Source organism: Aegilops tauschii, chromosome 1, assembly GCF_002575655.3.
Source record: "Aegilops tauschii subsp. strangulata cultivar AL8/78 chromosome 1, Aet v6.0, whole genome shotgun sequence".
Lineage (NCBI taxonomy): Eukaryota > Viridiplantae > Streptophyta > Magnoliopsida > Poales > Poaceae > Aegilops > Aegilops tauschii.
In genome coordinates this window covers 33845551-33873426 of record NC_053035.3, presented here as the reverse complement: position 1 = coordinate 33873426, position 27876 = coordinate 33845551, and the positions used below count along the sequence as shown (strand labels likewise).

General features: G+C 50.3%; 54 non-coding genes and 4 pseudogenes across 54 annotated transcripts; all 58 read right to left on the bottom strand.

The window, feature by feature from the left end:
- Positions 1 to 74: 74 nt before the first annotated feature.
- On the bottom strand, positions 75 to 193 carry LOC141039534 (5S ribosomal RNA). Its single transcript, XR_012200463.1, has one exon. It is a non-coding gene; the product is annotated as a 5S ribosomal RNA (ribosomal RNA).
- Positions 194 to 495: 302 nt separating this feature from the next.
- LOC141040038 (5S ribosomal RNA) lies at positions 496 to 614 on the bottom strand. Its single transcript, XR_012200969.1, has one exon. It is a non-coding gene; the product is annotated as a 5S ribosomal RNA (ribosomal RNA).
- A 268-nt stretch (positions 615 to 882) lies between these two features.
- Positions 883 to 1001, bottom strand: LOC141040063 (5S ribosomal RNA). Its single transcript, XR_012200993.1, has one exon. It is a non-coding gene; the product is annotated as a 5S ribosomal RNA (ribosomal RNA).
- A 301-nt stretch (positions 1002 to 1302) lies between these two features.
- Positions 1303 to 1421, bottom strand: LOC141039677 (5S ribosomal RNA). Its single transcript, XR_012200607.1, has one exon. It is a non-coding gene; the product is annotated as a 5S ribosomal RNA (ribosomal RNA).
- Positions 1422 to 1721: 300 nt separating this feature from the next.
- LOC141040134 (5S ribosomal RNA) lies at positions 1722 to 1829 on the bottom strand (annotated as a pseudogene).
- A 301-nt stretch (positions 1830 to 2130) lies between these two features.
- LOC141040130 (5S ribosomal RNA) lies at positions 2131 to 2249 on the bottom strand. The gene has a single exon (XR_012201057.1). It is a non-coding gene; the product is annotated as a 5S ribosomal RNA (ribosomal RNA).
- A 301-nt stretch (positions 2250 to 2550) lies between these two features.
- Positions 2551 to 2669, bottom strand: LOC141040405 (5S ribosomal RNA). The gene has a single exon (XR_012201308.1). It is a non-coding gene; the product is annotated as a 5S ribosomal RNA (ribosomal RNA).
- A 302-nt stretch (positions 2670 to 2971) lies between these two features.
- LOC141039533 (5S ribosomal RNA) lies at positions 2972 to 3090 on the bottom strand. The gene has a single exon (XR_012200462.1). It is a non-coding gene; the product is annotated as a 5S ribosomal RNA (ribosomal RNA).
- A 302-nt stretch (positions 3091 to 3392) lies between these two features.
- Positions 3393 to 3511, bottom strand: LOC141039917 (5S ribosomal RNA). The gene has a single exon (XR_012200850.1). It is a non-coding gene; the product is annotated as a 5S ribosomal RNA (ribosomal RNA).
- A 267-nt stretch (positions 3512 to 3778) lies between these two features.
- Positions 3779 to 3897, bottom strand: LOC141039963 (5S ribosomal RNA). The gene has a single exon (XR_012200896.1). It is a non-coding gene; the product is annotated as a 5S ribosomal RNA (ribosomal RNA).
- Positions 3898 to 4198: 301 nt separating this feature from the next.
- Positions 4199 to 4317, bottom strand: LOC141039465 (5S ribosomal RNA). The gene has a single exon (XR_012200394.1). It is a non-coding gene; the product is annotated as a 5S ribosomal RNA (ribosomal RNA).
- A 301-nt stretch (positions 4318 to 4618) lies between these two features.
- On the bottom strand, positions 4619 to 4737 carry LOC141040128 (5S ribosomal RNA). The gene has a single exon (XR_012201055.1). It is a non-coding gene; the product is annotated as a 5S ribosomal RNA (ribosomal RNA).
- A 301-nt stretch (positions 4738 to 5038) lies between these two features.
- On the bottom strand, positions 5039 to 5146 carry LOC141040127 (5S ribosomal RNA; annotated as a pseudogene).
- Positions 5147 to 5447: 301 nt separating this feature from the next.
- LOC141040118 (5S ribosomal RNA) lies at positions 5448 to 5566 on the bottom strand. The gene has a single exon (XR_012201047.1). It is a non-coding gene; the product is annotated as a 5S ribosomal RNA (ribosomal RNA).
- A 301-nt stretch (positions 5567 to 5867) lies between these two features.
- Positions 5868 to 5986, bottom strand: LOC141039464 (5S ribosomal RNA). Its single transcript, XR_012200393.1, has one exon. It is a non-coding gene; the product is annotated as a 5S ribosomal RNA (ribosomal RNA).
- A 300-nt stretch (positions 5987 to 6286) lies between these two features.
- LOC141040126 (5S ribosomal RNA) lies at positions 6287 to 6394 on the bottom strand (annotated as a pseudogene).
- Positions 6395 to 7008: 614 nt separating this feature from the next.
- Positions 7009 to 7127, bottom strand: LOC141039547 (5S ribosomal RNA). The gene has a single exon (XR_012200476.1). It is a non-coding gene; the product is annotated as a 5S ribosomal RNA (ribosomal RNA).
- A 297-nt stretch (positions 7128 to 7424) lies between these two features.
- LOC141040157 (5S ribosomal RNA) lies at positions 7425 to 7517 on the bottom strand (annotated as a pseudogene).
- A 264-nt stretch (positions 7518 to 7781) lies between these two features.
- On the bottom strand, positions 7782 to 7900 carry LOC141039337 (5S ribosomal RNA). Its single transcript, XR_012200266.1, has one exon. It is a non-coding gene; the product is annotated as a 5S ribosomal RNA (ribosomal RNA).
- A 302-nt stretch (positions 7901 to 8202) lies between these two features.
- Positions 8203 to 8321, bottom strand: LOC141039499 (5S ribosomal RNA). Its single transcript, XR_012200428.1, has one exon. It is a non-coding gene; the product is annotated as a 5S ribosomal RNA (ribosomal RNA).
- A 577-nt stretch (positions 8322 to 8898) lies between these two features.
- Positions 8899 to 9017, bottom strand: LOC141039409 (5S ribosomal RNA). The gene has a single exon (XR_012200338.1). It is a non-coding gene; the product is annotated as a 5S ribosomal RNA (ribosomal RNA).
- Positions 9018 to 9281: 264 nt separating this feature from the next.
- On the bottom strand, positions 9282 to 9400 carry LOC141039442 (5S ribosomal RNA). The gene has a single exon (XR_012200371.1). It is a non-coding gene; the product is annotated as a 5S ribosomal RNA (ribosomal RNA).
- A 598-nt stretch (positions 9401 to 9998) lies between these two features.
- Positions 9999 to 10117, bottom strand: LOC141040404 (5S ribosomal RNA). The gene has a single exon (XR_012201307.1). It is a non-coding gene; the product is annotated as a 5S ribosomal RNA (ribosomal RNA).
- A 285-nt stretch (positions 10118 to 10402) lies between these two features.
- On the bottom strand, positions 10403 to 10521 carry LOC141040485 (5S ribosomal RNA). The gene has a single exon (XR_012201388.1). It is a non-coding gene; the product is annotated as a 5S ribosomal RNA (ribosomal RNA).
- A 297-nt stretch (positions 10522 to 10818) lies between these two features.
- Positions 10819 to 10937, bottom strand: LOC141040084 (5S ribosomal RNA). Its single transcript, XR_012201015.1, has one exon. It is a non-coding gene; the product is annotated as a 5S ribosomal RNA (ribosomal RNA).
- A 310-nt stretch (positions 10938 to 11247) lies between these two features.
- Positions 11248 to 11366, bottom strand: LOC141040559 (5S ribosomal RNA). Its single transcript, XR_012201462.1, has one exon. It is a non-coding gene; the product is annotated as a 5S ribosomal RNA (ribosomal RNA).
- A 285-nt stretch (positions 11367 to 11651) lies between these two features.
- On the bottom strand, positions 11652 to 11770 carry LOC141040484 (5S ribosomal RNA). Its single transcript, XR_012201387.1, has one exon. It is a non-coding gene; the product is annotated as a 5S ribosomal RNA (ribosomal RNA).
- Positions 11771 to 12067: 297 nt separating this feature from the next.
- On the bottom strand, positions 12068 to 12186 carry LOC141040058 (5S ribosomal RNA). Its single transcript, XR_012200988.1, has one exon. It is a non-coding gene; the product is annotated as a 5S ribosomal RNA (ribosomal RNA).
- A 310-nt stretch (positions 12187 to 12496) lies between these two features.
- On the bottom strand, positions 12497 to 12615 carry LOC141040557 (5S ribosomal RNA). Its single transcript, XR_012201460.1, has one exon. It is a non-coding gene; the product is annotated as a 5S ribosomal RNA (ribosomal RNA).
- A 598-nt stretch (positions 12616 to 13213) lies between these two features.
- LOC141040403 (5S ribosomal RNA) lies at positions 13214 to 13332 on the bottom strand. Its single transcript, XR_012201306.1, has one exon. It is a non-coding gene; the product is annotated as a 5S ribosomal RNA (ribosomal RNA).
- Positions 13333 to 13946: 614 nt separating this feature from the next.
- Positions 13947 to 14065, bottom strand: LOC141040556 (5S ribosomal RNA). Its single transcript, XR_012201459.1, has one exon. It is a non-coding gene; the product is annotated as a 5S ribosomal RNA (ribosomal RNA).
- Positions 14066 to 14663: 598 nt separating this feature from the next.
- LOC141039581 (5S ribosomal RNA) lies at positions 14664 to 14782 on the bottom strand. The gene has a single exon (XR_012200510.1). It is a non-coding gene; the product is annotated as a 5S ribosomal RNA (ribosomal RNA).
- Positions 14783 to 15242: 460 nt separating this feature from the next.
- LOC141039597 (5S ribosomal RNA) lies at positions 15243 to 15361 on the bottom strand. Its single transcript, XR_012200527.1, has one exon. It is a non-coding gene; the product is annotated as a 5S ribosomal RNA (ribosomal RNA).
- Positions 15362 to 15663: 302 nt separating this feature from the next.
- On the bottom strand, positions 15664 to 15782 carry LOC141040056 (5S ribosomal RNA). The gene has a single exon (XR_012200986.1). It is a non-coding gene; the product is annotated as a 5S ribosomal RNA (ribosomal RNA).
- A 310-nt stretch (positions 15783 to 16092) lies between these two features.
- LOC141040555 (5S ribosomal RNA) lies at positions 16093 to 16211 on the bottom strand. The gene has a single exon (XR_012201458.1). It is a non-coding gene; the product is annotated as a 5S ribosomal RNA (ribosomal RNA).
- Positions 16212 to 16809: 598 nt separating this feature from the next.
- On the bottom strand, positions 16810 to 16928 carry LOC141040401 (5S ribosomal RNA). Its single transcript, XR_012201304.1, has one exon. It is a non-coding gene; the product is annotated as a 5S ribosomal RNA (ribosomal RNA).
- Positions 16929 to 17542: 614 nt separating this feature from the next.
- On the bottom strand, positions 17543 to 17661 carry LOC141039663 (5S ribosomal RNA). The gene has a single exon (XR_012200593.1). It is a non-coding gene; the product is annotated as a 5S ribosomal RNA (ribosomal RNA).
- Positions 17662 to 18259: 598 nt separating this feature from the next.
- Positions 18260 to 18378, bottom strand: LOC141040400 (5S ribosomal RNA). The gene has a single exon (XR_012201303.1). It is a non-coding gene; the product is annotated as a 5S ribosomal RNA (ribosomal RNA).
- A 615-nt stretch (positions 18379 to 18993) lies between these two features.
- On the bottom strand, positions 18994 to 19112 carry LOC141039587 (5S ribosomal RNA). The gene has a single exon (XR_012200516.1). It is a non-coding gene; the product is annotated as a 5S ribosomal RNA (ribosomal RNA).
- Positions 19113 to 19414: 302 nt separating this feature from the next.
- LOC141040054 (5S ribosomal RNA) lies at positions 19415 to 19533 on the bottom strand. Its single transcript, XR_012200985.1, has one exon. It is a non-coding gene; the product is annotated as a 5S ribosomal RNA (ribosomal RNA).
- Positions 19534 to 19835: 302 nt separating this feature from the next.
- On the bottom strand, positions 19836 to 19954 carry LOC141039890 (5S ribosomal RNA). Its single transcript, XR_012200823.1, has one exon. It is a non-coding gene; the product is annotated as a 5S ribosomal RNA (ribosomal RNA).
- Positions 19955 to 20385: 431 nt separating this feature from the next.
- Positions 20386 to 20504, bottom strand: LOC141040554 (5S ribosomal RNA). Its single transcript, XR_012201457.1, has one exon. It is a non-coding gene; the product is annotated as a 5S ribosomal RNA (ribosomal RNA).
- A 598-nt stretch (positions 20505 to 21102) lies between these two features.
- On the bottom strand, positions 21103 to 21221 carry LOC141039709 (5S ribosomal RNA). Its single transcript, XR_012200641.1, has one exon. It is a non-coding gene; the product is annotated as a 5S ribosomal RNA (ribosomal RNA).
- A 615-nt stretch (positions 21222 to 21836) lies between these two features.
- Positions 21837 to 21955, bottom strand: LOC141039586 (5S ribosomal RNA). Its single transcript, XR_012200515.1, has one exon. It is a non-coding gene; the product is annotated as a 5S ribosomal RNA (ribosomal RNA).
- A 302-nt stretch (positions 21956 to 22257) lies between these two features.
- On the bottom strand, positions 22258 to 22376 carry LOC141039584 (5S ribosomal RNA). Its single transcript, XR_012200513.1, has one exon. It is a non-coding gene; the product is annotated as a 5S ribosomal RNA (ribosomal RNA).
- A 302-nt stretch (positions 22377 to 22678) lies between these two features.
- Positions 22679 to 22797, bottom strand: LOC141040078 (5S ribosomal RNA). The gene has a single exon (XR_012201009.1). It is a non-coding gene; the product is annotated as a 5S ribosomal RNA (ribosomal RNA).
- Positions 22798 to 23099: 302 nt separating this feature from the next.
- LOC141039889 (5S ribosomal RNA) lies at positions 23100 to 23218 on the bottom strand. Its single transcript, XR_012200822.1, has one exon. It is a non-coding gene; the product is annotated as a 5S ribosomal RNA (ribosomal RNA).
- A 310-nt stretch (positions 23219 to 23528) lies between these two features.
- On the bottom strand, positions 23529 to 23647 carry LOC141039988 (5S ribosomal RNA). Its single transcript, XR_012200921.1, has one exon. It is a non-coding gene; the product is annotated as a 5S ribosomal RNA (ribosomal RNA).
- Positions 23648 to 23949: 302 nt separating this feature from the next.
- On the bottom strand, positions 23950 to 24068 carry LOC141040053 (5S ribosomal RNA). The gene has a single exon (XR_012200984.1). It is a non-coding gene; the product is annotated as a 5S ribosomal RNA (ribosomal RNA).
- A 302-nt stretch (positions 24069 to 24370) lies between these two features.
- LOC141039887 (5S ribosomal RNA) lies at positions 24371 to 24489 on the bottom strand. The gene has a single exon (XR_012200820.1). It is a non-coding gene; the product is annotated as a 5S ribosomal RNA (ribosomal RNA).
- A 310-nt stretch (positions 24490 to 24799) lies between these two features.
- Positions 24800 to 24918, bottom strand: LOC141040051 (5S ribosomal RNA). The gene has a single exon (XR_012200982.1). It is a non-coding gene; the product is annotated as a 5S ribosomal RNA (ribosomal RNA).
- A 302-nt stretch (positions 24919 to 25220) lies between these two features.
- On the bottom strand, positions 25221 to 25339 carry LOC141040421 (5S ribosomal RNA). The gene has a single exon (XR_012201324.1). It is a non-coding gene; the product is annotated as a 5S ribosomal RNA (ribosomal RNA).
- A 302-nt stretch (positions 25340 to 25641) lies between these two features.
- LOC141039781 (5S ribosomal RNA) lies at positions 25642 to 25760 on the bottom strand. The gene has a single exon (XR_012200714.1). It is a non-coding gene; the product is annotated as a 5S ribosomal RNA (ribosomal RNA).
- Positions 25761 to 26062: 302 nt separating this feature from the next.
- On the bottom strand, positions 26063 to 26181 carry LOC141040052 (5S ribosomal RNA). The gene has a single exon (XR_012200983.1). It is a non-coding gene; the product is annotated as a 5S ribosomal RNA (ribosomal RNA).
- A 302-nt stretch (positions 26182 to 26483) lies between these two features.
- LOC141039886 (5S ribosomal RNA) lies at positions 26484 to 26602 on the bottom strand. Its single transcript, XR_012200819.1, has one exon. It is a non-coding gene; the product is annotated as a 5S ribosomal RNA (ribosomal RNA).
- A 310-nt stretch (positions 26603 to 26912) lies between these two features.
- On the bottom strand, positions 26913 to 27031 carry LOC141039987 (5S ribosomal RNA). Its single transcript, XR_012200920.1, has one exon. It is a non-coding gene; the product is annotated as a 5S ribosomal RNA (ribosomal RNA).
- A 302-nt stretch (positions 27032 to 27333) lies between these two features.
- LOC141040420 (5S ribosomal RNA) lies at positions 27334 to 27452 on the bottom strand. The gene has a single exon (XR_012201323.1). It is a non-coding gene; the product is annotated as a 5S ribosomal RNA (ribosomal RNA).
- Positions 27453 to 27754: 302 nt separating this feature from the next.
- LOC141039811 (5S ribosomal RNA) lies at positions 27755 to 27873 on the bottom strand. Its single transcript, XR_012200744.1, has one exon. It is a non-coding gene; the product is annotated as a 5S ribosomal RNA (ribosomal RNA).
- Between the last annotated feature and the right edge of the window lie 3 nt (positions 27874 to 27876).

Here is a 27876-nt window from a genome sequence, read left to right as displayed (position 1 = left end):
AATAATAAAACGTGCTAAACATATGTCGCGCACGTGCGTTTTGTTTTGCACGCGGCGCAAAAAAAATTAAAAAGGGAATGCAACACGAGGACTTCCCAAGAGGTCACCCATCCTAGTACTACTCTCGCCCAAGCAAGCTTAACTTCGGAGTTCTGATGGGATCCGGTGCTTTAGTGCTGGTATGATCGCATCCGACATGTTACCCCCGTCTTCGTCCCTTATGCTTGCCCCTCCCAGCTCCACTACACACACGATTGCACATTCCTTTTACCGCTCCCGCTCAACTACGGAGACGAGTTTTACCACGGATCAACCGCACCAGTGCCTATTTACCACGGTTTCGACCCCTTTGAGAACACGCTTGCCGCCGCTAGACGCGTGAATAATGAGCAGCGAGGTAAAACTTACCGTAAACGTGCAAAATAAGAAAACGTGCTAAACATATGTCGCGCACGTGCGTTTTGTTTTGCACGCGGCGCAAAAAAAATTAAAAAGGGAATGAAACACGAGGACTTCCCAGGAGGTCACCCATCCTAGTACTACTCTCGCCCAAGCACGCTTAACTTCGGAGTTCTGATGGGATCCAGTGCTTTACTGCTGGTACGATCGCATCCGACATGTTACCCCCGTCTTCGTCCCTTATGCTTGCCCCTCCCAGCTCCACTACACACACGATTGCACATTCCTTTGGCCGCTCCCGCTCAACTACAGAGACAAGTTTTACCACGGTTCAACCGCTCCAGTGCCTATTTACCATGGTTTCGACCCCTTTCAGAACACGCGAGCTAAAACTTACCGTAACGTGCAAAATAGTAAAACGTGCTAAACATATGTCGCGCACGTGCGTTTTCTTTTGCACGCGGCGCAAAAAAAATTAAAAAGGGAATGCAACACGAGGACTTCCCACGAGGTCACCCATCCTAGTACTACTCTCACCCAAGCACGCTTAACTTTGAAGTTCTGATGGGATCTGGTGCTTTAGTGCTAGTATGATCGCATCCGACATGTTACCCCCGTCTTCGTCCCTTATGCTTGCCCCTCCCAGCACCACTACACACACGATTGCACATTCCTTTGGCCGCTCCCGCTCAACTACAGAGACAAGTTTTACGACGGTTCAACCGCACCAGTGCCTATTTACCATGGTTTCGACCCCTTTGAGAACACGCTTGCTGCCGCTAGACGCGCGAATAATGAGGAGCGAGCTAAAACTTACCGTAAACGTGCAAAATAATAAAACGTGCTAAACATATGTCGCGCACGTGCGTTTTGTTTTGCACGCGGTGCAAAAAAATTAAAAAGGGAATGCAACACGAGGACTTCCCAGGAAGTCACCCATCCTAGTACTACTCTCGCCCAAGCAAGCTTAACTTCGGAGTTCTGATGGGATCCGGTGCTTTAGTGCTGGTATGATCGCATCCGACATGTCACCCCCGTCTTCGTCCCTTATGCTTGCCCCTCCCAGCACCACTACACACATGATTGCACATTCCTTTGGCCGCTCCCGCTCAACTACGGAGACGAGTTTACCATGGTTCAACCGCACCAGTGCCTATTTGCCATGGTTTTGACCCCTTTCAGAACACGCTTGCCGCCGCTAGACACGTGAATAATGAGCAGCGAGCTAAAACTTACCGCAAATGTGCAAAATAATAAAACGTGCTAAACATATGTCGCGCAGGTGCGTTTTGTTTTGCACGCGGCGCAAAAAAATTAAAAAGGGAATGCAACACGAGGACTTCCCCATCCTAGTACTACTCTCGCCCAAGCACGCTTATCTTCGGAGTTCTGATGGGATCCGGTTCTTTAGTGCTGGTATGATCGCATCCGGCATGTTACCCCCGTTTTCGTCCCTTATGCTTGCCCCTCCCAGCTCCACTACACACACGATTGCACATTTCTTTGGCCGCTCCCGCTCAACTACGGAGACCAGTTTACCACGGTTCAACCGCACCAGTACCTATTTACCATGGTTTCGACCCCTTTCAGAACACGCTTGCCGCCGCTAGAAGCGTGAATAATTAGCAGCGAGCTAAAACTTACCGTAAACGTGCAAAATAATAAAACGTGCTAAACATTTGTCGCGCACGTGCGTTTTCTTTTGCACGCGGCGCAAGAAAAATTAAAAAGGGAATGCAACACGAGGAATTCCCAGGAGGTCACCCATCCTAATACTACACTCGCCCAAACACGCTTAACTTCGCAGTTCTGATGGCATCCGGTGCTTAAGTGCTGGTATGATCGTATCCGACATGTTACCCCCGTCTTCGTCCCTTATGCTTGCCCCTCCCAGCTCCACTACACACACGATTGCACATTCCTTTGGCCGCTCCCGCTCAACTACGGAGACGAGTTTTACCACGGTTCAACCGCACCAGTGCCTATTTACCATGGTTTCGACCCCTTTGAGAACACGCTTGCCGCCGCTAGACACGTGAATAATGAGGAGCGAGCTAAAACTTACCGTAAACGTGCAAAATAATAAAACGTGCTAAACATTTGTCGCGCACGTGCGTTTTGTTTTGCACGCGGCGCAAAAAAATTAAAAAGGGAATGCAACACGAGGACTTCCCAGGAGGTCACCCATCCTAGTACTACTCTCGCCCAAGCACGCTTAACTTCGGAGTTCTGATGGGATCCGGTGCTTTAGTGCTGGTATGATCGCATCCGACATGTTACCCCCGTCTTCGTCCCTTATGCTTGCCCCTCCTAGCTCCACTACACACACGATTGCACATTCCTTTGGCCGCTTCCGCTCAACTACGGAGACGAGTTTTACCACGGTTCAACCGCACCAGTGCCTATTTACCATGGTTTCGACCCCTTTCAGAACACGCTTGCCGCCGCTAGACGCGTGAATAATGAGCAGCGAGCTAAAACTTACCGTAAACGTGCAAAATAATAAAACGTGCTAAACATATGTCGCACACGTGCGTTTTGTTTTGCACGCGGCGCAAAAAAAATTAAAAAGGGAATGCAACACGAGGACTTCCCAAGAGGTCACCCATCCTAGTACTACTCTCGCCCAAGCAAGCTTAACTTCGGAGTTCTGATGGGATCCGGTGCTTTAGTGCTGGTATGATCGCATCCGACATGTTACCCCCGTCTTCGTCCCTTATGCTTGCCCCTCCCAGCTCCACTACACACACGATTGCACATTCCTTTGGCCGCTCCCGCTCAACTACGGAGACGAGTTTTACCACGGATCAACCGCACCAGTGCCTATTTACCACGGTTTCGACCCCTTTGAGAACACGCTTGCCGCCGCTAGACGCGTGAATAATGAGCAGCGAGGTAAAACTTACCGTAAACGTGCAAAATAATAAAACGTGCTAAACATATGTCGCGCAGGTGCGTTTTGTTTTGCACGCGGCGCAAAAAAAATTATAAAGGGAATGCAACACGAGGACTTCCCAGCAGGTCACCCATCCTAGTACTACTCTCGCCCAAGCACGCTTAACTTCGGAGTTCTGATGGGATCCGGTGCTTTACTGCTGGTACAATCGCATCCGACATGTTACCCCCGTCTTCGTCCCTTATGCTTGCCCTCCCAGCTCCACTACACACACGATTGCACATTCCTTTGGCCGCTCCCGCTCAACTACAGAGACAAGTTTTACCACGGTTCAACCGCTCCAGTGCCTATTTACCATGGTTTCGACATCTTTCAGAACACGCGAGCTAAAACTTACCGTAACGTGCAAAATAGTAAAACGTGCTAAACATATGTCGCGCACGTGCGTTTTCTTTTGCACGCGGCGCAAAAAAAATTAAAAAGGGAATGCAACACGAGGACTTCCCACGAGGTCACCCATCCTAGTACTACTCTCGCCCAAGCACGCTTAACTTTGAAGTTCTGATGGGATCTGGTGCTTTAGTGCTAGTATGATCGCATCCGACATGTTACCCCCGTCTTCGTCCCTTATGCTTGCCCCTCCCAGCTCCACTACACACACGATTGCACATTCCTTTGGCCGCTCCCGCTCAACTACGGAGACAAGTTTTACGACGGTTCAACCGCACCAGTGCCTATTTACCATGGTTTCGACCCCTTTGAGAACACGCTTGCCGCCGCTAGACGCGCGAATAATGAGGAGCGAGCTAAAACTTACCGTAAACGTGCAAAATAATAAAACGTGCTAAACATATGTCGCGCACGTGCGTTTTGTTTTGCACGCGGTGCAAAAAAATTAAAAAGGGAATGCAACACGAGGACTTCCCAGGAGGTCACCCATCCTAGTACTACTCTCGCCCAAGCAAGCTTAACTTCGGAGTTCTGATGGGATCCGGTGCTTTAGTGCTGGTATGATCGCATCCGACATGTCACCCCCGTCTTCGTCCCTTATGCTTGCCCCTCCCAGCACCACTACACACATGATTGCACATTCCTTTGGCCGCTCCCGCTCAACTACGGAGACGAGTTTACCATGGTTCAACCGCACCAGTGCCTATTTGCCATGGTTTTGACCCCTTTCAGAACACGCTTGCCGCCGCTAGACACGTGAATAATTAGCAGCGAGCTAAAACTTACCGTAAACTTGCAAAATAATAAAACGTGCTAAACATATGTCGCGCACGTGCGTTTTCTTTTGCACGCGGCGCAAGAAAAATTAAAAAGGGAATGCAACACGAGGACTTCCCAGGAGGTCACCCATCCTAATACTACACTCGCCCAAACACGCTTAACTTCGCAGTTCTGATGGCATCCGGTGCTTAAGTGCTGGTATGATCGTATTCGACATGTTACCCCCGTCTTCGTCCCTTATGCTTGCCCCTCCCAGCTCCACTACACACACGATTGCACATTCCTTTGGCCGCTCCCGCTCAACTACGGAGACGAGTTTTACCACGGTTCAACCGCACCAGTGCCTATTTACCATGGTTTCGACCCCTTTCAGAACACGCTTGCCGCCGCTAGACACGTGAATAATGAGGAGCGAGCTAAAACTTACCGTAAACGTGCAAAATAATAAAACGTGCTAAACATTTGTCGCGCAGGTGCGTTTTGTTTTGCACGCGGCGCAAAAAAATTAAAAAGGGAATGCAACACGAGGACTTCCCCATCCTAGTACTACTCTCGCCCAAGCACGCTTAGCTTCGGAGTTCTGATGGGATCCGGTTCTTTAGTGCTGGTATGATCGCATCCGACATGTTACCCCCGTTTTCGTCCCTTATGCTTGCCCCTCCCAGCTCCACTACACACACGATTGCACATTCCATTGGCCGCTCCCGCTCAACTACGGAGACGAGTTTACCACGGTTCAACCGCACCAGTACCTATTTACCATGGTTTCGACCCCTTTCAGAACACGCTTGCCGCCGCTAGACGCGTGAATAATGAGCAGCGAGCTAAAACTTACCGTAAACGTGCAAAATAATAAAACGTGCTAAACATATGTCGCGCACGTGCGTTTTCTTTTGCACGCGGCGCAAAAAAAATTAAAAAGGGAATGCAACACGAGGACTTCCCAGGAGGTCACCCATCCTAATACTACACTCGCCCAAGCACACTTAACTTCGGAGTTCTGATGGCATCCGGTGCTTATGTGATGGTATGATCGTATCCGACATGTTACCCCCGCCTTCGTCCCTTATGCTTGCCCCTCCCAGCTCCACTACACACACGATTGCACATTCCTTTGGCCGCTCCCGCTCAACTACGGAGACGAGTTTTACCACGGTTCAACCGCACCAGTGCCTATTTACCATGGTTTCGACCCCTTTGAGAACACGCTTGCCGCCGCTAGACACGTGAATAATGAGCAGCGAGCTAAAACTTACCGCAAATGTGCAAAATAATAAAACGTGCTAAACATTTGTCGCGCACGTGCGTTTTGTTTTGCACGCGGCGCAAAAAAATTAAAAAGGGAATGCAACACGAGGACTTCCCAGGAGGTCACCCATCCTAGTACTACTCTCGCCCAAGCAAGCTTAACTTCGGAGTTCTGATGGGATCCGGTGCTTTAGTGCTGGTATGATCGCATCCGACATGTCACCCCCGTCTGCGTCCCTTATGCTTGCCCCTCCCAGCACCACTACACACATGATTGCACATTCCTTTGGCCACTCCCGCTCAACTACGGAGACGAGTTTACCATGGTTCAACCGCACCAGTGCCTATTTGCCATGGTTTCGACCCCTTTCAGAACACGCTTGCCGCCGCTAGACACGTGAATAATGAGCAGCGAGCTAAAACTTACCGCAAATGTGCAAAATAATAAAACGTGCTAAACATATGTCGCGCAGGTGCGTTTTGTTTTGCACGCGGCGCAAAAAAATTAAAAAGGGAATGCAACACGAGGACTTCCCCATCCTAGTACTACTCTCGCCCAAGCACGCTTAGCTTCGGAGTTCTGATGGGATCCGGTTCTTTAGTGCTGGTATGATCGCATCCGACATGTTACCCCCGTTTTCGTCCCTTATGCTTGCCCCTCCCAGCTCCACTACACACACGATTGCACATTCCTTTGGCCGCTCCCGCTCAACTACGGAGACGAGTTTTACCACGGTTCAACCGCTCCAGTGCCTATTTACCATGGTTTCGACCCCTTTCAGAACACGCTTGCCGCCGCTAGACGCGTGAATAATGAGCAGCGAGCTAATACTTACCGTAAACGTCCAAAATAGTAAAACGTGCTAAACATATGCACGCTTAACTTCGGAGTTCTGATGGGATCCGGTGCTTTAGTGCTGGTATGATCGCATCCGACATGTTACCCCCGTCTTCGTCCCTTATGCTTGCCCCTCCCAGCTCCACTACACACACGATTGCACATTCCTTTGGCCGCTCCCGCTCAACTACGGAGACGAGTTTTACCACGGTTCAACCACTCCAGTGCCTATTTACCATGGTTTCGACCCCTTTCAGAACACGCTTGCCGCCGCTAGACGCGTGAATAATGAGCAGCGAGCTAAAACTTACCGTAAACGTGCAAAATAGTAAAACGTGCAAAACATATGTCGCGCACGTGCGTTTTCTTTTGCACGCGGCGCAAAAAAATTAAAAACGGAATGCAACACGAGGACTTCCCAAGAGGTCACCCATCCTAGTACTACTCTCGCTCAAGCACGCTTAACTTCGGAGTTCTGATGGGATCCGGTGCTTTAGTGCTGGTATGATCGCATCCGACATGTTACCCCCGTCTTCGTCCCTTATGCTTGCCCCTCCCAGCTCCACTACACACACGATTGCACATTCCTTTGGCCGCTCCCGCTCAACTACGGAGACGAGTTTTACCACTGTTCAACCGCACCAGTGCCTATTTACCATGGTTTCGACCCCTTTGAGAACACGCTTGCCGCCGCTAGACACGTGAATAATGAGGAGCGAGCTAAAACTTACCGTAAACGTGCAAAATAATAAAACGTGCTAAACATATGTCGCGCACGTGCGTTTTGTTTTGCACGCGGCGCAAAAAAAAAAGGGAATGCAACACGAAGTACTACTCTCGCCGAAGCACGCTTAACTTCGGAGTTCTGATGGGATCCGGTGCTTTAGTGCTGGTGTGACCGCATCCGACATGTTACCCCCGTCTTCGTCCCTTATGCTTGCCCCTCCCAGCTCCACTACACACACGATTGCACATTCCTTTGGCCGCTCCCGCTCAACTACGGAGACGAGTTTTACCACGGTTCAACCGCACCAGTGCCTATTTACCATGGTTTCGACCCCTTTCAGAACACGCTTGCCGCCGCTAGACGCGTGAATAATGAGCAGCGAGCTAAAACTTACCGTAAACGTGCAAAATAATAAAACGTGCTAAACATACGTCGCGCTCGTGTGAATGCAACACGAGGACTTCCCAGGAGGTCACCCATCCTAGTACTACTCTCGCCCAAGCACGCTTAACTACGGAGTTCTGATGGGATCCGGTGCTTTAGTGCTGGTATGATCGCATCCGACATGTTACCCCCGTCTTCGTCCCTTATGCTTGCCCCTCCCAGCTCCACTACACACACGATTACACATTCCTTTGGCCGCTCCCGCTCAACTACGGAGACGAGTTTTACCACGGTTCAACCGCACCAGTGCCTATTTACCATGGTTTCGACCCCTTTCAGAACACGCTCGCCGCCGCTAGACGCGTGAATAATGAGCAGCGAGCTAAAACTTACCGTAAACGTGCAAAATAATAAAACGTGCTAAACATATGTCGCGCACGTGCGTTTTCTTTTGCACGCGGCGCAAAAAAAATTAAAAAGGGAATGCAACACGAGGACTTCCAAGGAGGTTACCCATCCTAGTACTACTCTCGCCCAAGCACGCTTAACTTCGGAGTTCTGATGGGATCCGGTGCTTTAGTGCTGGTATGATCGCATCCGACATGTTACCCCCGTCTTCGTCCCTTATGCTTGCCCCTCCCAGCTCCACTACACACACGATTGCACATTCCTTTGGCCGCTCCCGCTCAACTACGGAGACGAGTTTTACCACGGTTCAACCGCTCCAGTGCCTATTTACCATGGTTTCGACCCCTTTAAGAACACGCTTGCCGCCGCTAGACGCGTGAATAATGAGCAGCGAGCTAATACTTACCGTAAACGTGCAAAATAGTAAAACATGCTAAACATATGCACGCTTAACTTCGGAGTTCTGATGGGATCCGGTGCTTTAGTGCTGGTATGATCGCATCCGACATGTTACCCCCGTCTTCGTCCCTTATGCTTGCCCCTCCCAGCTCCACTACACACACGATTGCACATTCCTTTGGCCGCTCCCGCTCAACTACGGAGACGAGTTTTACCACGGTTCAACCACTCCAGTGCCTATTTACCATGGTTTCGACCCCTTTCAGAACACGCTTGCCGCCGCTAGACGCGTGAATAATGAGCAGCGAGCTAAAACTTACCGTAAACGTGCAAAATAATAAAACGTGCTAAACATACGTCGCGCTCGTGTGAATGCAACACGAGGACTTCCCAGGAGGTCACCCATCCTAGTACTACTCTCGCCCAAGCACGCTTAACTTCGGAGTTCTGATGGGATCCGGTGCTTTAGTGCTGGTGTGATCGCATCCGACATGTTACCCCCGTCTTCGTCCCTTATGCTTGCCCCTCCCAGCTCCACTACACACACGATTGCACATTCCTTTGGCCGCTCCCGCTCAACTACGGAGACGAGTTTTACCACGGTTCAACCGCACCAGTGCCTATTTACCATGGTTTCGACCCCTTTCAGAACACGCTTGCCGCCGCTAGACGCGTGAATAATGAGCAGCGAGCTAAAACTTACCGTAAACGTGCAAAATAATAAAACGTGCTAAACATACGTCGCGCTCGTGTGAATGCAACACGAGGACTTCCAAGGAGGTCACCCATCCTAGTACTACTCTCGCCCAAGCACGCTTAACTTCGGAGTTCTGATGGGATCCGGTGCTTTAGTGCTGGTATGATCGCATCCGACATGTTACCCCCGTCTTCGTCCCTTATGCTTGCCCCTCCCAGCTCCACTACACACACGATTGCACATTCCTTTGGCCGCTCCCGCTCAACTACGGAGACGAGTTTTACCACGGTTCAACCGCTCCAGTGCCTATTTACCATGGTTTCGACCCCTTTCAGAACACGCTTGCCGCCGCTAGACGCGTGAATAATGAGCAGCGAGCTAATACTTACCGTAAACGTGCAAAATAGTAAAACGTGCGAAACATATGCACGCTTAACTTCGGAGTTCTGATGGGATCCGGTGCTTTAGTGCTGGTATGATCGCATCCGACATGTTACCCCCGTCTTCGTCCCTTATGCTTGCCCCTCCCAGCTCCACTACACACACGATTGCACATTCCTTTGGCCGCTCCCGCTCAACTACGGAGACGAGTTTTACCACGGTTCAACCACTCCAGTGCCTATTTACCATGGTTTCGACCCCTTTCAGAACACGCTTGCCGCCGCTAGACGCGTGAATAATGAGCAGCGAGCTAAAACTTACCGTAAACGTGCAAAACATATGTCGCGCACGTGCGTTTTCTTTTGCACGCGGCGCAAAAAAAATTAAAATGGGAATGCAACACGAGGACTTCCCAGGAGGTCACCCATCCTAGTACTACTCTCGCCCAAGCACGCTTAACTTCGGAGTTCTGATGGGATCCGGTGCTTTAGTGCTGGTATGATCGCATCCGACATGTTACCCCCGTCTTCGTCCCTTATGCTTGCCCCTCCCAGCTCCACTACACACACGATTGCACATTCCTTTGGCCGCTCCCGCTCAACTACGGAGACGAGTTTTACCACGGTTCAACCACTCCAGTGCCTATTTACCATGGTTTCGACCCCTTTCAGAACACGCTTGCCGCCGCTAGACGCGTGAATAATGAGCAGCGAGCTAAAACTTACCGTAAACGTGCAAAACATATGTCGCGCACGTGCGTTTTCTTTTGCACGCGGCGCAAAAAAAATTAAAAAGGGAATGCAACACGAGGACTTCCCAGGAGGTCACCCATCCTAGTACTACTCTCGCCCAAGCACGCTTAACTACGGAGTTCTGATGGGATCCGGTGCTTTAGTGCTGGTATGATCGCATCCAACATGTTACCCCCGTCTTCGCCCCTTATGCTTGCCCCTCCCAGCTCCACTACACACTACACATTCCTTTGGCCGCTCCCGCTCAACTACGGAGACGAGTTTTACCACGGTTCAACCGCACCAGTGCCTATTTACCATGGTTTCGACCACTTTCAGAACACGCTTGCCGCCGCTAGACGTGTGAATAATGAGCAGCGAGCTAAAACTTATCGTAAACGTGCAAAATAATAAAACGTGCTAAACATATGTCGCGCACGTGCGTTTTGTTATGCACGCGGCGCAAAAAAAATTAAAAAAGGAATGCAACACGACGACTTCCCAGGAGGTCACCCATCCTAGTACTACTCTCGCCCACACACGCTTAACTTCGGAGTTTTGATGGGATCCGATGCTTTAGTGCTGGTATGATCGCATCCAACATGTTACCCCCGTCTTCGTCCCTTATGCTTGCCCCTCCCAGCTCCGCTACACACACGATTGCACATTCCTTTGGCCGCTCCCGCTCAACTACGGAGACGAGTTTTACCACGGTTCAACCGCACCAGTGCCTATTTACCATGATTTCGACCCCTTTCAGAACACGCCTGCCGCCGCTAGACGCGTGAATAATGAGCAGCGAGCTAAAACAGCTAAAACTTACCGTAAACGTGCAAAATAATAAAACGTGCTAAACATATGTCGCGCACGTGCGTTTTGTTTTGCACACGGCGCAAAAAAATTAAAAAGGGAATGCAACACGAGGACTTCCAAGGAGGTCACCCATCCTAGTACTACTCTCGCCCAAGCACGCTTAACTTCGGAGTTCTGATGGGATCCGGTGCTTTAGTGCTGGTATGATCGCATCCGACATGTTACCCCCGTCTTCGTCCCTTATGCTTGCCCCTCCCAGCTCCACTACACACACGATTGCACATTCCTTTGGCCGCTCCCGCTCAACTACGGAGACGAGTTTTACCACGGTTCAACCACTCCAGTGCCTATTTACCATGGTTTCGACCCCTTTCAGAACACGCTTGCCGCCGCTAGACGCGTGAATAATGAGCAGCGAGCTAAAACTTACCGTAAACGTGCAAAACATATGTCGCGCACGTGCGTTTTCTTTTGCACGCGGCGCAAAAAAAATTAAAAAGGGAATGCAACACGAGGACTTCCCAGGAGGTCACCCATCCTAGTACTACTCTCGCCCAAGCACGCTTAACTACGGAGTTCTGATGGGATCCGGTGCTTTAGTGCTGGTATGATCGCATCCAACATGTTACCCCCGTCTTCGCCCCTTATGCTTGCCCCTCCCAGCTCCACTACACACTACACATTCCTTTGGCCGCTCCCGCTCAACTACGGAGACGAGTTTTACCACGGTTCAACCGCACCAGTGCCTATTTACCATGGTTTCGACCACTTTCAGAACACGCTTGCCGCCGCTAGACGTGTGAATAATGAGCAGCGAGCTAAAACTTATCGTAAACGTGCAAAATAATAAAACGTGCTAAACATATGTCGCGCACGTGCGTTTTGTTATGCACGCGGCGCAAAAAAAATTAAAAAAGGAATGCAACACGACGACTTCCCAGGAGGTCACCCATCCTAGTACTACTCTCGCCCACGCACGCTTAACTTCGGAGTTTTGATGGGATCCGATGCTTTAGTGCTGGTATGATCGCATCCAACATGTTACCCCCGTCTTCGTCCCTTATGCTTGCCCCTCCCAGCTCCGCTACACACACGATTGCACATTCCTTTGGCCGCTCCCGCTCAACTACGGAGACGAGTTTTACCACGGTTCAACCGCACCAGTGCCTATTTACCATGATTTCGACCCCTTTCAGAACACGCCTGCCGCCGCTAGACGCGTGAATAATGAGCAGCGAGCTAAAACAGCTAAAACTTACCGTAAACGTGCAAAATAATAAAACGTGCTAAACATATGTCGCGCACGTGCGTTTTGTTTTGCACACGGCGCAAAAAAATTAAAAAGGGAATGCAACACGAGGACTTCCAAGGAGGTCACCCATCCTAGTACTACTCTCGCCCAAGCACGCTTAACTTCGGAGTTCTGATGGGATCCGGTGCTTTAGTGCTGGTATGATCGCATCCGACATGTTACCCCCGTCTTCGTCCCTTATGCTTGCCCCTCCCAGCTCCACTACACACACGATTGCACATTCCTTTGGCCGCTCCCGCTCAACTACGGAGACGAGTTTTACCACGGTTCAACCGCTCCAGTGCCTATTTACCATGGTTTCGACCCCTTTCAGAACACGCTTGCCGCCGCTAGACGCGTGAATAATGAGCAGCGAGCTAATACTTACCGTAAACGTGCAAAATAGTAAAACGTGCGAAACATATGCACGCTTAACTTCGGAGTTCTGATGGGATCCGGTGCTTTAGTGCTGGTATGATCGCATCCGACATGTTACCCCCGTCTTCGTCCCTTATGCTTGCCCCTCCCAGCTCCACTACACACACGATTGCACATTCCTTTGGCCGCTCCCGCTCAACTACGGAGACGAGTTTTACCACGGTTCAACCACTCCAGTGCCTATTTACCATGGTTTCGACCCCTTTCAGAACACGCTTGCCGCCGCTAGACGCGTGAATAATGAGCAGCGAGCTAAAACTTACCGTAAACGTGCAAAACATATGTCGCGCACGTGCGTTTTCTTTTGCACGCGGCGCAAAAAAAATTAAAAAGGGAATGCAACACGAGGACTTCCCAGGAGGTCACCCATCCTAGTACTACTCTCGCCCAAGCACGCTTAACTTCGGAGTTCTGATGGGATCCGGTGCTTTAGTGCTGGTATGATCGCATCCGACATGTTACCCCCGTCTTCGTCCCTTATGCTTGCCCCTCCCAGCTCCACTACACACACGATTGCACATTCCTTTGGCCGCTCCCGCTCAACTACGGAGACGAGTTTTACCACAGTTCAACCGCTCCAGTGCCTATTTACCATGGTTTCGACCCCTTTCAGAACACGCTTGCCGCCGCTAGACGCGTGAATAATGAGCAGCGAGCTAAAACTTACCGTAAACGTGCAAAATAGTAAAACGTGCTAAACATGTGCACGCTTAACTTCGGAGTTCTGATGGGATCCGGTGCTTTAGTGCTGGTATGATCGCATCCGACATGTTACCCCCGTCTTCGTCCCTTATGCTTGCCCCTCCCAGCTCCACTACACACACGATTGCACATTCCTTTGGCCGCTCCCGCTCAACTATGGAGACAAGGTTTACGACGGTTCAACCGCACCAGTGCCTATTTACCATGGTTTCGACCCCTTTCAGAACACGCTCGCCGCCGCTAGACGCGTGAATAATGAGCAGCGAGCTAAAACTTACCGTAAACGTGCAAAATAATAAAACGTGCTAAACATATGTCGCGCACGTGCGTTTTCTTTTGCACGCGGCCCAAAAAAATTAAAAAGGGAATGCAACACGAGGACTTCCAAGGAGGTCACCCATCCTAGTACTACTCTCGCCCAAGCACGCTTAACTTCGGAGTTCTGATGGGATCCGGTGCTTTAGTGCTGGTATGATCGCATCCGACATGTTACCCCCGTCTTCGTCCCTTATGCTTGCCCCTCCCAGCTCCACTACACACACGATTGCACATTACTTTGGCCGCTCCCGCTCAACTACGGAGACGAGTTTTACCACGGTTCAACCGCTCCAGTGCCTATTTACCATGGTTTCGACCCCTTTCAGAACACGCTTGCCGCCGCTAGACGCGTGAATAATGAGCAGCGAGCTAATACTTACCGTAAACGTGCAAAATAGTAAAACGTGCGAAACATATGCACGCTTAACTTCGGAGTTCTGATGGGATCCGGTGCTTTAGTGCTGGTATGATCGCATCCGACATGTTACCCCCGTCTTCGTCCCTTATGCTTGCCCCTCCCAGCTCCACTACACACACGATTGCACATTCCTTTGGCCGCTCCCGCTCAACTACGGAGACGAGTTTTACCACGGTTCAACCACTCCAGTGCCTATTTACCATGGTTTCGACCCCTTTCAGAACACGCTTGCCGCCGCTAGACGCGTGAATAATGAGCAGCGAGCTAAAACTTACCGTAAACGTGCAAAACATATGTCGCGCACGTGCGTTTTCTTTTGCACGCGGCGCAAAAAAAATTAAAATGGGAATGCAACACGAGGACTTCCCAGGAGGTCACCCATCCTAGTACTACTCTCGCCCAAGCACGCTTAACTTCGGAGTTCTGATGGGATCCGGTGCTTTAGTGCTGGTATGATCGAATCCGACATGTTAACCCCGTCTTCGTCCCTTATGCTTGCCCCTCCCAGCTCCACTACACACACGATTGCACATTCCTTTGGCCGCTCCCGCTCAACTACGGAGACGAGTTTTACCACGGTTCAACCGCTCCAGTGCCTATTTACCATGGTTTCGACCCCTTTCAGAACACGCTTGCCGCCGCTAGACGCGTGAATAATGAGCAGCGAGCTAAAACTTACCGTAAACGTGCAAAATAATAAAACGTGCTAAACATACGTCGCGCTCGTGTGAATGCAACACGAGGACTTCCCAGGAGGTCACCCATCCTACCACGGTTCAACCGCACCAGTGCCTATTTACCATGGTTTCGACCCCTTTCAGAACACGCTTGCCGCCGCTAGACGCGTGAATAATGAGCAGCGAGCTAAAACTTACCGTAAACGTGCAAAATAATAAAACGTGCTAAACATACGTCGCGCTCGTGTGAATGCAACACGAGGACTTCCCAGGAGGTCACCCATCCTAGTACTACTCTCGCCCAAGCACGCTTAACTACGAAGTTCTGATGGGATCCGGTGCTTTAGTGCTGGTATGATCGCATCCGACATGTTACCCCCGTCTTCGCCCCTTATGCTTGCCCCTCCCAGCTCCACTACACACACGATTACACATTCCTTTGGCCGCTCCCGCTCAACTACGGAGACGAGTTTTACCACGGTTCAACCGCACCAGTGCCTATTTACCATGGTTTCGACCACTTTCAGAACACGCTTGCCGCCGCTAGACGTGTGAATAATGAGCAGCGAGCTAAAACTTATCGTAAACGTGCAAAATAATAAAACGTGCTAAACATATGTCGCGCACGTGCGTTTTGTTATGCACGCGGCGCAAAAAAAATTAAAAAAGGAATGCAACACGACGACTTCCCAGGAGGTCACCCATCCTAGTACTACTCTCGCCCACGCACGCTTAACTTCGGAGTTTTGATGGGATCCGATGCTTTAGTGCTGGTATGATCGCATCCAACATGTTACCCCCGTCTTCGTCCCTTATGCTTGCCCCTCCCAGCTCCGCTACACACACGATTGCACATTCCTTTGGCCGCTCCCGCTCAACTACGGAGACGAGTTTTACCACGGTTCAACCGCACCAGTGCCTATTTACCATGATTTCGACCCCTTTCAGAACACGCCTGCCGCCGCTAGACGCGTGAATAATGAGCAGCGAGCTAAAACAGCTAAAACTTACCGTAAACGTGCAAAATAATAAAACGTGCTAAACATATGTCGCGCACGTGCGTTTTGTTTTGCACACGGCGCAAAAAAATTAAAAAGGGAATGCAACACGAGGACTTCCAAGGAGGTCACCCATCCTAGTACTACTCTCGCCCAAGCACGCTTAACTTCGGAGTTCTGATGGGATCCGGTGCTTTAGTGCTGGTATGATCGCATCCGACATGTTACCCCCGTCTTCGTCCCTTATGCTTGCCCCTCCCAGCTCCACTACACACACGATTGCACATTCCTTTGGCCGCTCCCGCTCAACTACGGAGACGAGTTTTACCACGGTTCAACCGCTCCAGTGCCTATTTACCATGGTTTCGACCCCTTTCAGAACACGCTTGCCGCCGCTAGACGCGTGAATAATGAGCAGCGAGCTAATACTTACCGTAAACGTGCAAAATAGTAAAACGTGCGAAACATATGCACGCTTAACTTCGGAGTTCTGATGGGATCCGGTGCTTTAGTGCTGGTATGATAGCATCCGACATGTTACCCCCGTCTTCGTCCCTTATGCTTGCCCCTCCCAGCTCCACTACACACACGATTGCACATTCCTTTGGCCGCTCCCGCTCAACTACGGAGACGAGTTTTACCACGGTTCAACCACTCCAGTGCCTATTTACCATGGTTTCGACCCCTTTCAGAACACGCTTGCCGCCGCTAGACGCGTGAATAATGAGCAGCGAGCTAAAACTTACCGTAAACGTGCAAAACATATGTCGCGCACGTGCGTTTTCTTTTGCACGCGGCGCAAAAAAAATTAAAAAGGGAATGCAACACGAGGACTTCCCAGGAGGTCACCCATCCTAGTACTACTCTCGCCCAAGCACGCTTAACTTCGGAGTTCTGATGGGATCCGGTGCTTTAGTGCTGGTATGATCGCATCCGACATGTTACCCCCGTCTTCGTCCCTTATGCTTGCCCCTCCCAGCTCCACTACACACACGATTGCACATTCCTTTGGCCGCTCCCGCTCAACTACGGAGACGAGTTTTACCACGGTTCAACCGCTCCAGTGCCTATTTACCATGGTTTCGACCCCTTTCAGAACACGCTTGCCGCCGCTAGACGCGTGAATAATGAGCAGCGAGCTAAAACTTACCGTAAACGTGCAAAATAGTAAAACGTGCTAAACATATGCACGCTTAACTTCGGAGTTCTGATGGGATCCGGTGCTTTAGTGCTGGTATGATCGCATCCGACATGTTACCCCTGTCTTCGTCCCTTATGCTTGCCCCTCCCAGCTCCACTACACACACGATTGCACGTTCCTTTGGCCGCTCCCGCTCAACTATGGAGACAAGGTTTACGACGGTTCAACCGCACTAGTGCCTATTTACCATGGTTTCGACCCCTTTCAGAACACGCTCGCCGCCGCTAGACGCGTGAATAATGAGCAGCGAGCTAAAACTTACCGTAAACGTGCAAAATAATAAAACGTGCTAAACATATGTCGCGCACGTGCGTTTTCTTTTGCACGCGGCCCAAAAAAATTAAAAAGGGAATGCAACACGAGGACTTCCAAGGAGGTCACCCATCCTAGAACTACTCTCGCCCAAGCACGCTTAACTTCGGAGTTCTGATGGGATCCGGTGCTTTAGTGCTGGTATGATCGCATCCGACATGTTACCCCCGTCTTCGTCCCTTATGCTTGCCCCTCCCAGCTCCACTACACACACGATTGCACATTCCTTTGGCCGCTCCCGCTCAACTACGGAGACGAGTTTTACCACGGTTCAACTGCTCCAGTGCCTATTTACCATGGTTTCGACCCCTTTCAGAACACGCTTGCCGCCGCTAGACGCGTGAATAATGAGCAGCGAGCTAATACTTACCGTAAACGTGCAAAATAGTAAAACGTGCGAAACATATGCACGCTTAACTTCGGAGTTCTGATGGGATCCGGTGCTTTAGTGCTGGTATGATCGCATCCGACATGTTACCCCCGTCTTCGTCCCTTATGCTTGCCCCTCCCAGCTCCACTACACACACGATTGCACATTCCTTTGGCCGCTCCCGCTCAACTACGGAGACGAGTTTTACCACGGTTCAACCACTCCAGTGCCTATTTACCATGGTTTCGACCCCTTTCAGAACACGCTTGCCGCCGCTAGACGCGTGAATAATGAGCAGCGAGCTAAAACTTACCGTAAACGTGCAAAACATATGTCGCGCACGTGCGTTTTCTTTTGCACGCGGCGCAAAAAAAATTAAAAAGGGAATGCAACACGAGGACTTCCCAGGAGGTCACCCATCCTAGTACTACTCTCGCCCAAGCACGCTTAACTTCGGAGTTCTGATGGGATCCGGTGCTTTAGTGCTGGTATGATCGCATCCGACATGTTACCCCCGTCTTCGTCCCTTATGCTTGCCCCTCCCAGCTCCACTACACACACGATTGCACATTCCTTTGGCCGCTCCCGCTCAACTACGGAGACGAGTTTTACCACGGTTCAACCGCTCCAGTGCCTATTTACCATGGTTTCGACCCCTTTCAGAACACGCTTGCCGCCGCTAGACGCGTGAATAATGAGCAGCGAGCTAAAACTTACCGTAAACGTGCAAAATAGTAAAACGTGCTAAACATATGCACGCTTAACTTCGGAGTTCTGATGGGATCCGGTGCTTTAGTGCTGGTATGATCGCATCCGACATGTTACCCCCGTCTTCGTCCCTTATGCTTGCCCCTCCCAGCTCCACTACACACACGATTGCACATTCCTTTGGCCGCTCCCGCTCAACTATGGAGACAAGGTTTACGACGGTTCAACCGCACCAGTGCCTATTTACCATGGTTTCGACCCCTTTGAGAACACGCTTGCCGCCGCTAGACGCGTGAATAATGAGCAGCGAGCTAAAACTTACCGTAAACATGCAAAATAATAAAACGTGCTAAACATATGTCGCGCATGTGCGTTTTGTTATGCACGCGACACAAAAAAAATTAAAAACGGAATGCAACACGAGGACATCCCAAGAGGTCACCCATCCTAGTACTACTCTCGCCCAAGCACGCTTAACTTCGGAGTTCTGATGGGATCCGGTGCTTTAGTGCTGGTATGATCGCATCCGACATGTTACCTCCGTCTTCGTCCCTTATCCTTGCCCCTCCCAGCTCCACTACACACACGATTGCACATTCCTTTGGCCGCTCCCGCTCAACTACGCAGACGAGTTTTACCACGGTTTAACCGCACCAGTGCCTATTTACCATGGTTTCGACCCCTTTCAGAACACGCTTGCTGCCGCTAGACGCGTGAATAATGAGCAGCGAGCTAAAACTTACCGTAAACGTGCAAAATAATAAAACGTGCTAAACATATGTCGCGCACGTGCGTTTTGTTTTGCACGCGGCGCAAAAAAAATTAAAAAGGGAATGCAAGACGAGGACTTCCCAGGAGGTCACCCATCCTAGTACTACTCTCGCCCAAGCACGCTTAACTTCAGAGTTTTGATGGGATCCGGTGATTTAGCGCTGGTATGATCGCATCCGACATGTTACCCCCGTCTTCGTCCCTTATGCTTGCCCCTCCCAGCTCCACTACACACACGATTGCACATTCCTTTGGCCGCTCCCGCTCAACTACGGAGACAAGTTTTACGACGGTTCAACCGCACCAGTGCCTATTTACCATGGTTTCGACCACTTTCAGAACACGCTTGCCGCCGCTAGACGTGTGAATAATGAGCAGCGAGCTAAAACTTATCGTAAACGTGCAAAATAATAAAACGTGCTAAACATATGTCGCGCACGTGCGTTTTGTTATGCACGCGGTGCAAAAAAAATTAAAAATGGAATGCAACACGAGGACTTCCCAGGAGGTCACCCATCCTAGTACTACTCTCGCCCACGCACGCTTAACTTCGGAGTTTTGATGGGATCCGATGCTTTAGTGCTGGTATGATCGCATCCGACATGTTACCCCCGTCTTCGTCCCTTATGCTTGCCCCTCCCAGCTCCACTACACACACGATTGCACATTCCTTTGGCCGCTCCCGCTCAACTACGGAGACGAGTTTTACCACGGTTCAACCGCACCAGTGCCTATTTACCATGATTTCGACCCCTTTCAGAACACGCCTGCCGCCGCTAGACGCGTGAATAATGAGCAGCGAGCTAAAACAGCTAAAACTTACCGTAAACGTGCAAAATAATAAAACGTGCTAAACATATGTCGCGCACGTGCGTTTTGTTTTGCACACGGCGCAAAAAAGACGCGTGAATAATGAGCAGCGAGCTAAAACAGCTAAAACTTACCGTAAACGTGCAAAATAATAAAACGTGCTAAACATATGTCGCGCACGTGCGTTTTGTTTTGCACACGGCGCAAAAAAATTAAAAAGGGAATGCAACACGAGGACTTCCAAGGAGGTCACCCATCCTAGTACTACTCTCGCCCAAGCACGCTTAACTTCGGAGTTCTGATGGGATCCGGTGCTTTAGTGCTGGTATGATCGCATCCGACATGTTACCCCCGTCTTCGTCCCTTATGCTTGCCCCTCCCAGCTCCACTACACACACGATTGCACATTCCTTTGGCCGCTCCCGCTCAACTACGGAGACGAGTTTTACCACGGTTCAACCGCTCCAGTGCCTATTTACCATGGTTTCGACCCCTTTCAGAACACGCTTGCCGCCGCTAGACGCGTGAATAATGAGCAGCGAGCTAATACTTACCGTAAACGTGCAAAATAGTAAAACGTGCTAAACATATGCACGCTTAACTTCGGAGTTCTGATGGGATCCGGTGCTTTAGTGCTGGTATGATCGCATCCGACATGTTATCCCCGTCTTCGTCCCTTATGCTTGCCCCTCCCAGCTCCACTACACACACGATTGCACATTCCTTTGGCCGCTCCCGCTCAACTACGGAGACGAGTTTTACCACGGTTCAACCACTCCAGTGCCTATTTACCATGGTTTCGACCCCTTTCAGAACACGCTTGCCGCCGCTAGACGCGTGAATAATGAGCAGCGAGCTAAAACTTACCGTAAACGTGCAAAACATATGTCGCGCACGTGCGTTTTCTTTTGCACGCGGCGCAAAAAAAATTAAAAAGGGAATGCAACACAAGGACTTCCCAGGAGGTCACCCATCCTAGTACTACTCTCGCCCAAGCACGCTTAACTTTGGAGTTCTGATGGGATCCGATGCTTTAGTGCTGGTATGATCGCATCCAACATGTTACCCCCGTCTTCGTCCCTTATGCTTGCCCCTCCCAGCTCCGCTACACACACGATTGCACATTCCTTTGGCCGCTCCCGCTCAACTACGGAGACGAGTTTTACCACGGTTCAACCGCTCCAGTGCCTATTTACCATGGTTTCGACCCCTTTCAGAACACGCTTGCCGCCGCTAGACGCGTGAATAATGAGCAGCGAGCTAAAACTTACCGTAAACGTGCAAAATAGTAAAACGTGCTAAACATATGCACGCTTAACTTCGGAGTTCTGATGGGATCCGGTGCTTTAGTGCTGGTATGATCGCATCCGACATGTTACCCCCGTCTTCGTCCCTTATGCTTGCCCCTCCCAGCTCCACTACACACACGATTGCACATTCCTTTGGCCGCTCCCGCTCAACTATGGAGACAAGTTTTACGACGGTTCAACCGCACCAGTGCCTATTTACCATGGTTTCGACCCCTTTGAGAACACGCTTGCCGCCGCTAGACGCGTGAATAATGAGCAGCGAGCTAAAACTTACCGTAAACATGCAAAATAATAAAACGTGCTAAACATATGTCGCGCATGTGCGTTTTGTTATGCACGCGGCACAAAAAAAATTAAAAACGGAATGCAACACGAGGACATCCCAAGAGGTCACCCATCCTAGTACTACTCTCGCCCAAGCACGCTTAACTTCGGAGTTCTGATGGGATCCGGTGCTTTAGTGCTGGTATGATCGCATCCGACATGTTACCTCCGTCTTCGTCCCTTATCCTTGCCCCTCCCAGCTCCACTACACACACGATTGCACATTCCTTTGGCCGCTCCCGCTCAACTATGGAGACAAGTTTTACGACGGTTCAACCGCACCAGTGCCTATTTACCATGGTTTCGACCCCTTTGAGAACACGCTTGCCGCCGCTAGACGCGTGAATAATGAGCAGAGAGCTAAAACTTACCGTAAACATGCAAAATAATAAAACGTGCTAAACATATGTCGCGCATGTGCGTTTTGTTATGCACGCGGCACAAAAAAAATTAAAAACGGAATGCAACACGAGGACATCCCAAGAGGTCACCCATCCTAGTACTACTCTCGCCCAAGCACGCTTAACTTCGGAGTTCTGATGGGATCCGGTGCTTTAGTGCTGGTATGATCGCATCCGACATGTTACCTCCGTCTTCGTCCCTTATCCTTGCCCCTCCCAGCTCCACTACACACACGATTGCACATTCCTTTGGCCGCTCCCGCTCAACTACGGAGACGAGTTTTACCACGGTTCAACCGCACCAGTGCCTATTTACCATGGTTTCGACCCCTTTCAGCACACGCTTGCTGCCGCTAGACGCGTGAATAATGAGCAGCGAGCTAAAACTTACCGTAAACGTGCAAAATAATAAAACGTGCTAAACATATGTCGCGCACGTGCGTTTTGTTTTGCACGCGGCGCAAAAAAAATTAAAAAGGGAATGCAAGACGAGGACTTCCCAGGAGGTCACCCATCCTAGTACTACTCTCGCCCAAGCACGCTTAACTTCAGAGTTTTGATGGGATCCGGTGATTTAGCGCTGGTATGATCGCATCTGACATGTTACCCCCGTCTTCGTCCCTTATGCTTGCCCCTCCCAGCTCCACTACACACACGATTGCACATTCCTTTGGCCGCTCCCGCTCAACTACGGAGACAAGTTTTACGACGGTTCAACCGCACCAGTGCCTATTTACCATGGTTTCGACCACTTTCAGAACACGCTTGCCGCCGCTAGACGTGTGAATAATGAGCAGCGAGCTAAAACTTATCGTAAACGTGCAAAATAATAAAACGTGCTAAACATATGTCGCGCACGTGCGTTTTGTTATGCACGCGGCGCAAAAAAAATTAAAAAAGGAATGCAACACGAGGACTTCCCAGGAGGTCACCCATCCTAGTACTACTCTCGCCCACGCACGCTTAACTTCGGAGTTTTGATGGGATCCGATGCTTTAGTGCTGGTATGATCGCATCCGACATGTTACCCCCGTCTTCGTCCCTTATGCTTGCCCCTCCCAGCTCCACTACACACACGATTGCACATTCCTTTGGCCGCTCCCGCTCAACTACGGAGACGAGTTTTACCACGGTTCAACCGCACCAGTGCCTATTTACCATGATTTCGACCCCTTTCAGAACACGCCTGCCGCCGCTAGACGCGTGAATAATGAGCAGCGAGCTAAAACAGCTAAAAGTTACCGTAAACGTGCAAAATAATAAAACGTGCTAAACATATGTCGCGCACGTGCGTTTTGTTTTGCACACGGCGCAAAAAAATTAAAAAGGGAATGCAACACGAGGACTTCCCAGGAGGTCACCCATCTTAGTACTACTCTCACCGAAGCACGCTTAACTTCGGAGTTCTGATGGGATCCGGTGCTTTAGTGCTGGTGTGATCGCATCCGACATGTTACCCCCGTCTTCGTCCCTTATGCTTGCCCCTCCCAACTCCACTACACACACGATTGCACATTCCTTTGGCCGCTCCCGCTCAACTACGGAGACGAGTTTTACCACGGTTCAACCGCTCCAGTGCCTATTTACCATGGTTTCGACCCCTTTCAGAACACGCTTGCTGCCGCTAGACGCGTGAATAATGAGCAGCGAGCTAAAACTTACCGTAAACGTGCAAAATAATAAAACGTGCTAAACATATGTCGCGCACGTGCGTTTTGTTTTGCACGCGGCGCAAAAAAAATTAAAAAGGGAATGCAAGACGAGGACTTCCCAGGAGGTCACCCATCCTAGTACTACTCTCGCCCAAGCACGCTTAACTTCAGAGTTTTGATGGGATCCGGTGATTTAGCGCTGGTATGATCGCATCCGACATGTTACCCCCGTCTTCGTCCCTTATGCTTGCCCCTCCCAGCTCCACTACACACACGATTGCACATTCCTTTGGCCGCTCCCGCTCAACTACGGAGACAAGTTTTACGACGGTTCAACCGCACCAGTGCCTATTTACCATGGTTTCGACCACTTTCAGAACACGCTTGCCGCCGCTAGACGTGTGAATAATGAGCAGCGAGCTAAAACTTATCGTAAACGTGCAAAATAATAAAACGTGCTAAACATATGTCGCGCACGTGCGTTTTGTTATGCACGCGGCGCAAAAAAAATTAAAAAAGGAATGCAACACGAGGACTTCCCAGGAGGTCACCCATCCTAGTACTACTCTCGCCCACGCACGCTTAACTTCGGAGTTTTGATGGGATCCGATGCTTTAGTGCTGGTATGATCGCATCCGACATGTTACCCCCGTCTTCGTCCCTTATGCTTGCCCCTCCCAGCTCCACTACACACACGATTGCACATTCCTTTGGCCGCTCCCGCTCAACTACGGAGACGAGTTTTACCACGGTTCAACCGCACCAGTGCCTATTTACCATGATTTCGACCCCTTTCAGAACACGCCTGCCGCCGCTACACGCGTGAATAATGAGCAGCGAGCTAAAACAGCTAAAAGTTACCGTAAACGTGCAAAATAATAAAACGTGCTAAACATATGTCGCGCACGTGCGTTTTGTTTTGCACACGGCGCAAAAAAATTAAAAAGGGAATGCAACACGAGGACTTCCCAGGAGGTCACCCATCTTAGTACTACTCTCACCGAAGCACGCTTAACTTCGGAGTTCTTATGGGATCCGGTGCTTTAGTGCTGGTGTGATCGCATCCGACATGTTACCCCCGTCTTCGTCCCTTATGCTTGCCCCTCCCAACTCCACTACACACAGGATTGCACATTCCTTTGGCCGCTCCCGCTCAACTAAGGAGACGAGTTTTACCACGGTTCAACCGCACCAGTGCCTATTTACCATGGTTTCGACCCCTTTCAGAACACGCTTGCCGCCGCTAGACGCGTGAATAATGAGCAGCGAGCTAAAACTTACCGTAAACGTGCAAAATAATAAAACGTGCTAAACATATGTCGCGCACGTGCGTTTTGTTTTGCACGCGGCGCAAAAAAAATTAAAAAGGGAATGCAACACGAGGACTTCCCAAGAGGTCACCCATCCTAGTACTACTCTCGCCCAAGCACGCTTAACTTCGGAGTTCTGATGGGATCCGGTGCTTTAGTGCTGGTATGATCGCATCCGACATGTTACCTCCGTCTTCGTCCCTTATCCTTGCCCCTCCCAGCTCCACTACACACACGATTGCACATTCCTTTGGCCGCTCCCGCTCAACTACGGAGACAAGTTTTACGACGGTTCAACCGCACCAGTGCCTATTTACCATGGTTTCGACCCCTTTGAGAACACGCTTGCCGCCGCTAGACGCGTGAATAATGAGCAGCGAGCTAAAACTTACCGTAAACATGCAAAATAATAAAACGTGCTAAACATATGTCGCGCATGTGCGTTTTGTTATGCACGCGGCACAAAAAAAATTAAAAACGGAATGCAACACGAGGACATCCCAAGAGGTCACCCATCCTAGTACTACTCTCGCCCAAGCACGCTTAACTTCGGAGTTCTGATGGGATCCGGTGCTTTAGTGCTGGTGTGATCGCATCCGACATGTTACCCCCGTCTTCGTCCCTTATCCTTGCCCCTCCCAGCTCCACTACACACACGATTGCACATTCCTTTGGCCGCTCCCGCTCAACTACGGAGACGAGTTTTACCACGGTTCAACCGCACCAGTGCCTATTTACCATGGTTTCGACCCCTTTCAGAACACGCTTGCTGCCGCTAGACGCGTGAATAATGAGCAGCGAGCTAAAACTTACCGTAAACGTGCAAAATAATAAAACGTGCTAAACATATGTCGCGCACGTGCGTTTTGTTTTGCACGCGGCGCAAAAAAAATTAAAAAGGGAATGCAAGACGAGGACTTCCCAGGAGGTCACCCATCCTAGTACTACTCTCGCCCAAGCACGCTTAACTTCAGAGTTTTGATGGGATCCGGTGATTTAGCGCTGGTATGATCGCATCCGACATGTTACCCCCGTCTTCGTCCCTTATGCTTGCCCCTCCCAGCTCCACTACACACACGATTGCACATTCCTTTGGCCGCTCCCGCTCAACTACGGAGACAAGTTTTACGACGGTTCAACCGCACCAGTGCCTATTTACCATGGTTTCGACCACTTTCAGAACACGCTTGCCGCCGCTAGACGTGTGAATAATGAGCAGCGAGCTAAAACTTATCGTAAACGTGCAAAATAATAAAACGTGCTAAACATATGTCGCGCACGTGCGTTTTGTTATGCACGCGGCGCAAAAAAAATTAAAAAAGGAATGCAACACGAGGACTTCCCAGGAGGTCACCCATCCTAGTACTACTCTCGCCCACGCACGCTTAACTTCGGAGTTTTGATGGGATCCGATGCTTTAGTGCTGGTATGATCGCATCCGACATGTTACCCCCGTCTTCGTCCCTTATGCTTGCCCCTCCCAGCTCCACTACACACACGATTGCACATTCCTTTGGCCGCTCCCGCTCAACTACGGAGACGAGTTTTACCACGGTTCAACCGCACCAGTGCCTATTTACCATGATTTCGACCCCTTTCAGAACACGCCTGCCGCCGCTAGACGCGTGAATAATGAGCAGCGAGCTAAAACAGCTAAAAGTTACCGTAAACGTGCAAAATAATAAAACGTGCTAAACATATGTCGCGCACGTGCGTTTTGTTTTGCACACGGCGCAAAAAAATTAAAAAGGGAATGCAACACGAGGACTTCCCAGGAGGTCACCCATCTTAGTACTACTCTCACCGAAGCACGCTTAACTTCGGAGTTCTGATGGGATCCGGTGCTTTAGTGCTGGTGTGATCGCATCCGACATGTTACCCCCGTCTTCGTCCCTTATGCTTGCCCCTCCCAACTCCACTACACACACGATTGCACATTCCTTTGGCCGCTCCCGCTCAACTAAGGAGACGAGTTTTACCACGGTTCAACCGCACCAGTGCCTATTTACCATGGTTTCGACCCCTTTCAGAACACGCTTGCCGCCGCTAGACGCGTGAATAATGAGCAGCGAGCTAAAACTTACCGTAAACGTGCAAAATAATAAAACGTGCTAAACATATGTCGCGCACGTGCGTTTTGTTTTGCACGCGGCGCAAAAAAAATTAAAAAGGGAATGCAACACGAGGACTTCCCAAGAGGTCACCCATCCTAGTACTACTCTCGCCCAAGCACGCTTAACTTCGGAGTTCTGATGGGATCCGGTGCTTTAGTGCTGGTATGATCGCATCCGAAATGTTACCCCCGTCTTCGTCCCTTATGCTTGCCCCTCCCAGCTCCACTACACACACGATTGCACATTCCTTTGGCCGCTCCCGCTCAACTACGGAGACGAGTTTTACCACGGTTCAACCGCTCCAGTGCCTATTTACCATGGTTTCGACCCCATTCAGAACACGCTTGCCGCCGCTAGACGCGTGAATAATGAGCAGCGAGCTAAAACTTACCGTAAACGTGCAAAATAGTAAAACGTGCTAAACATATGTCGCGCACGTGCGTTTTGTTTTGCACGCGGCGCAAAAAAAATTAAAAAGGGAATGCAACACGAGGACTTCCCAGGAGGTCACCCATCCTAGTACTACTCTCGCCCAAGCAAGCTTAACTTCGGAGTTCTTATGGGATCCGGTGCTTTAGTGCTGGTATGATCGCATCTGAC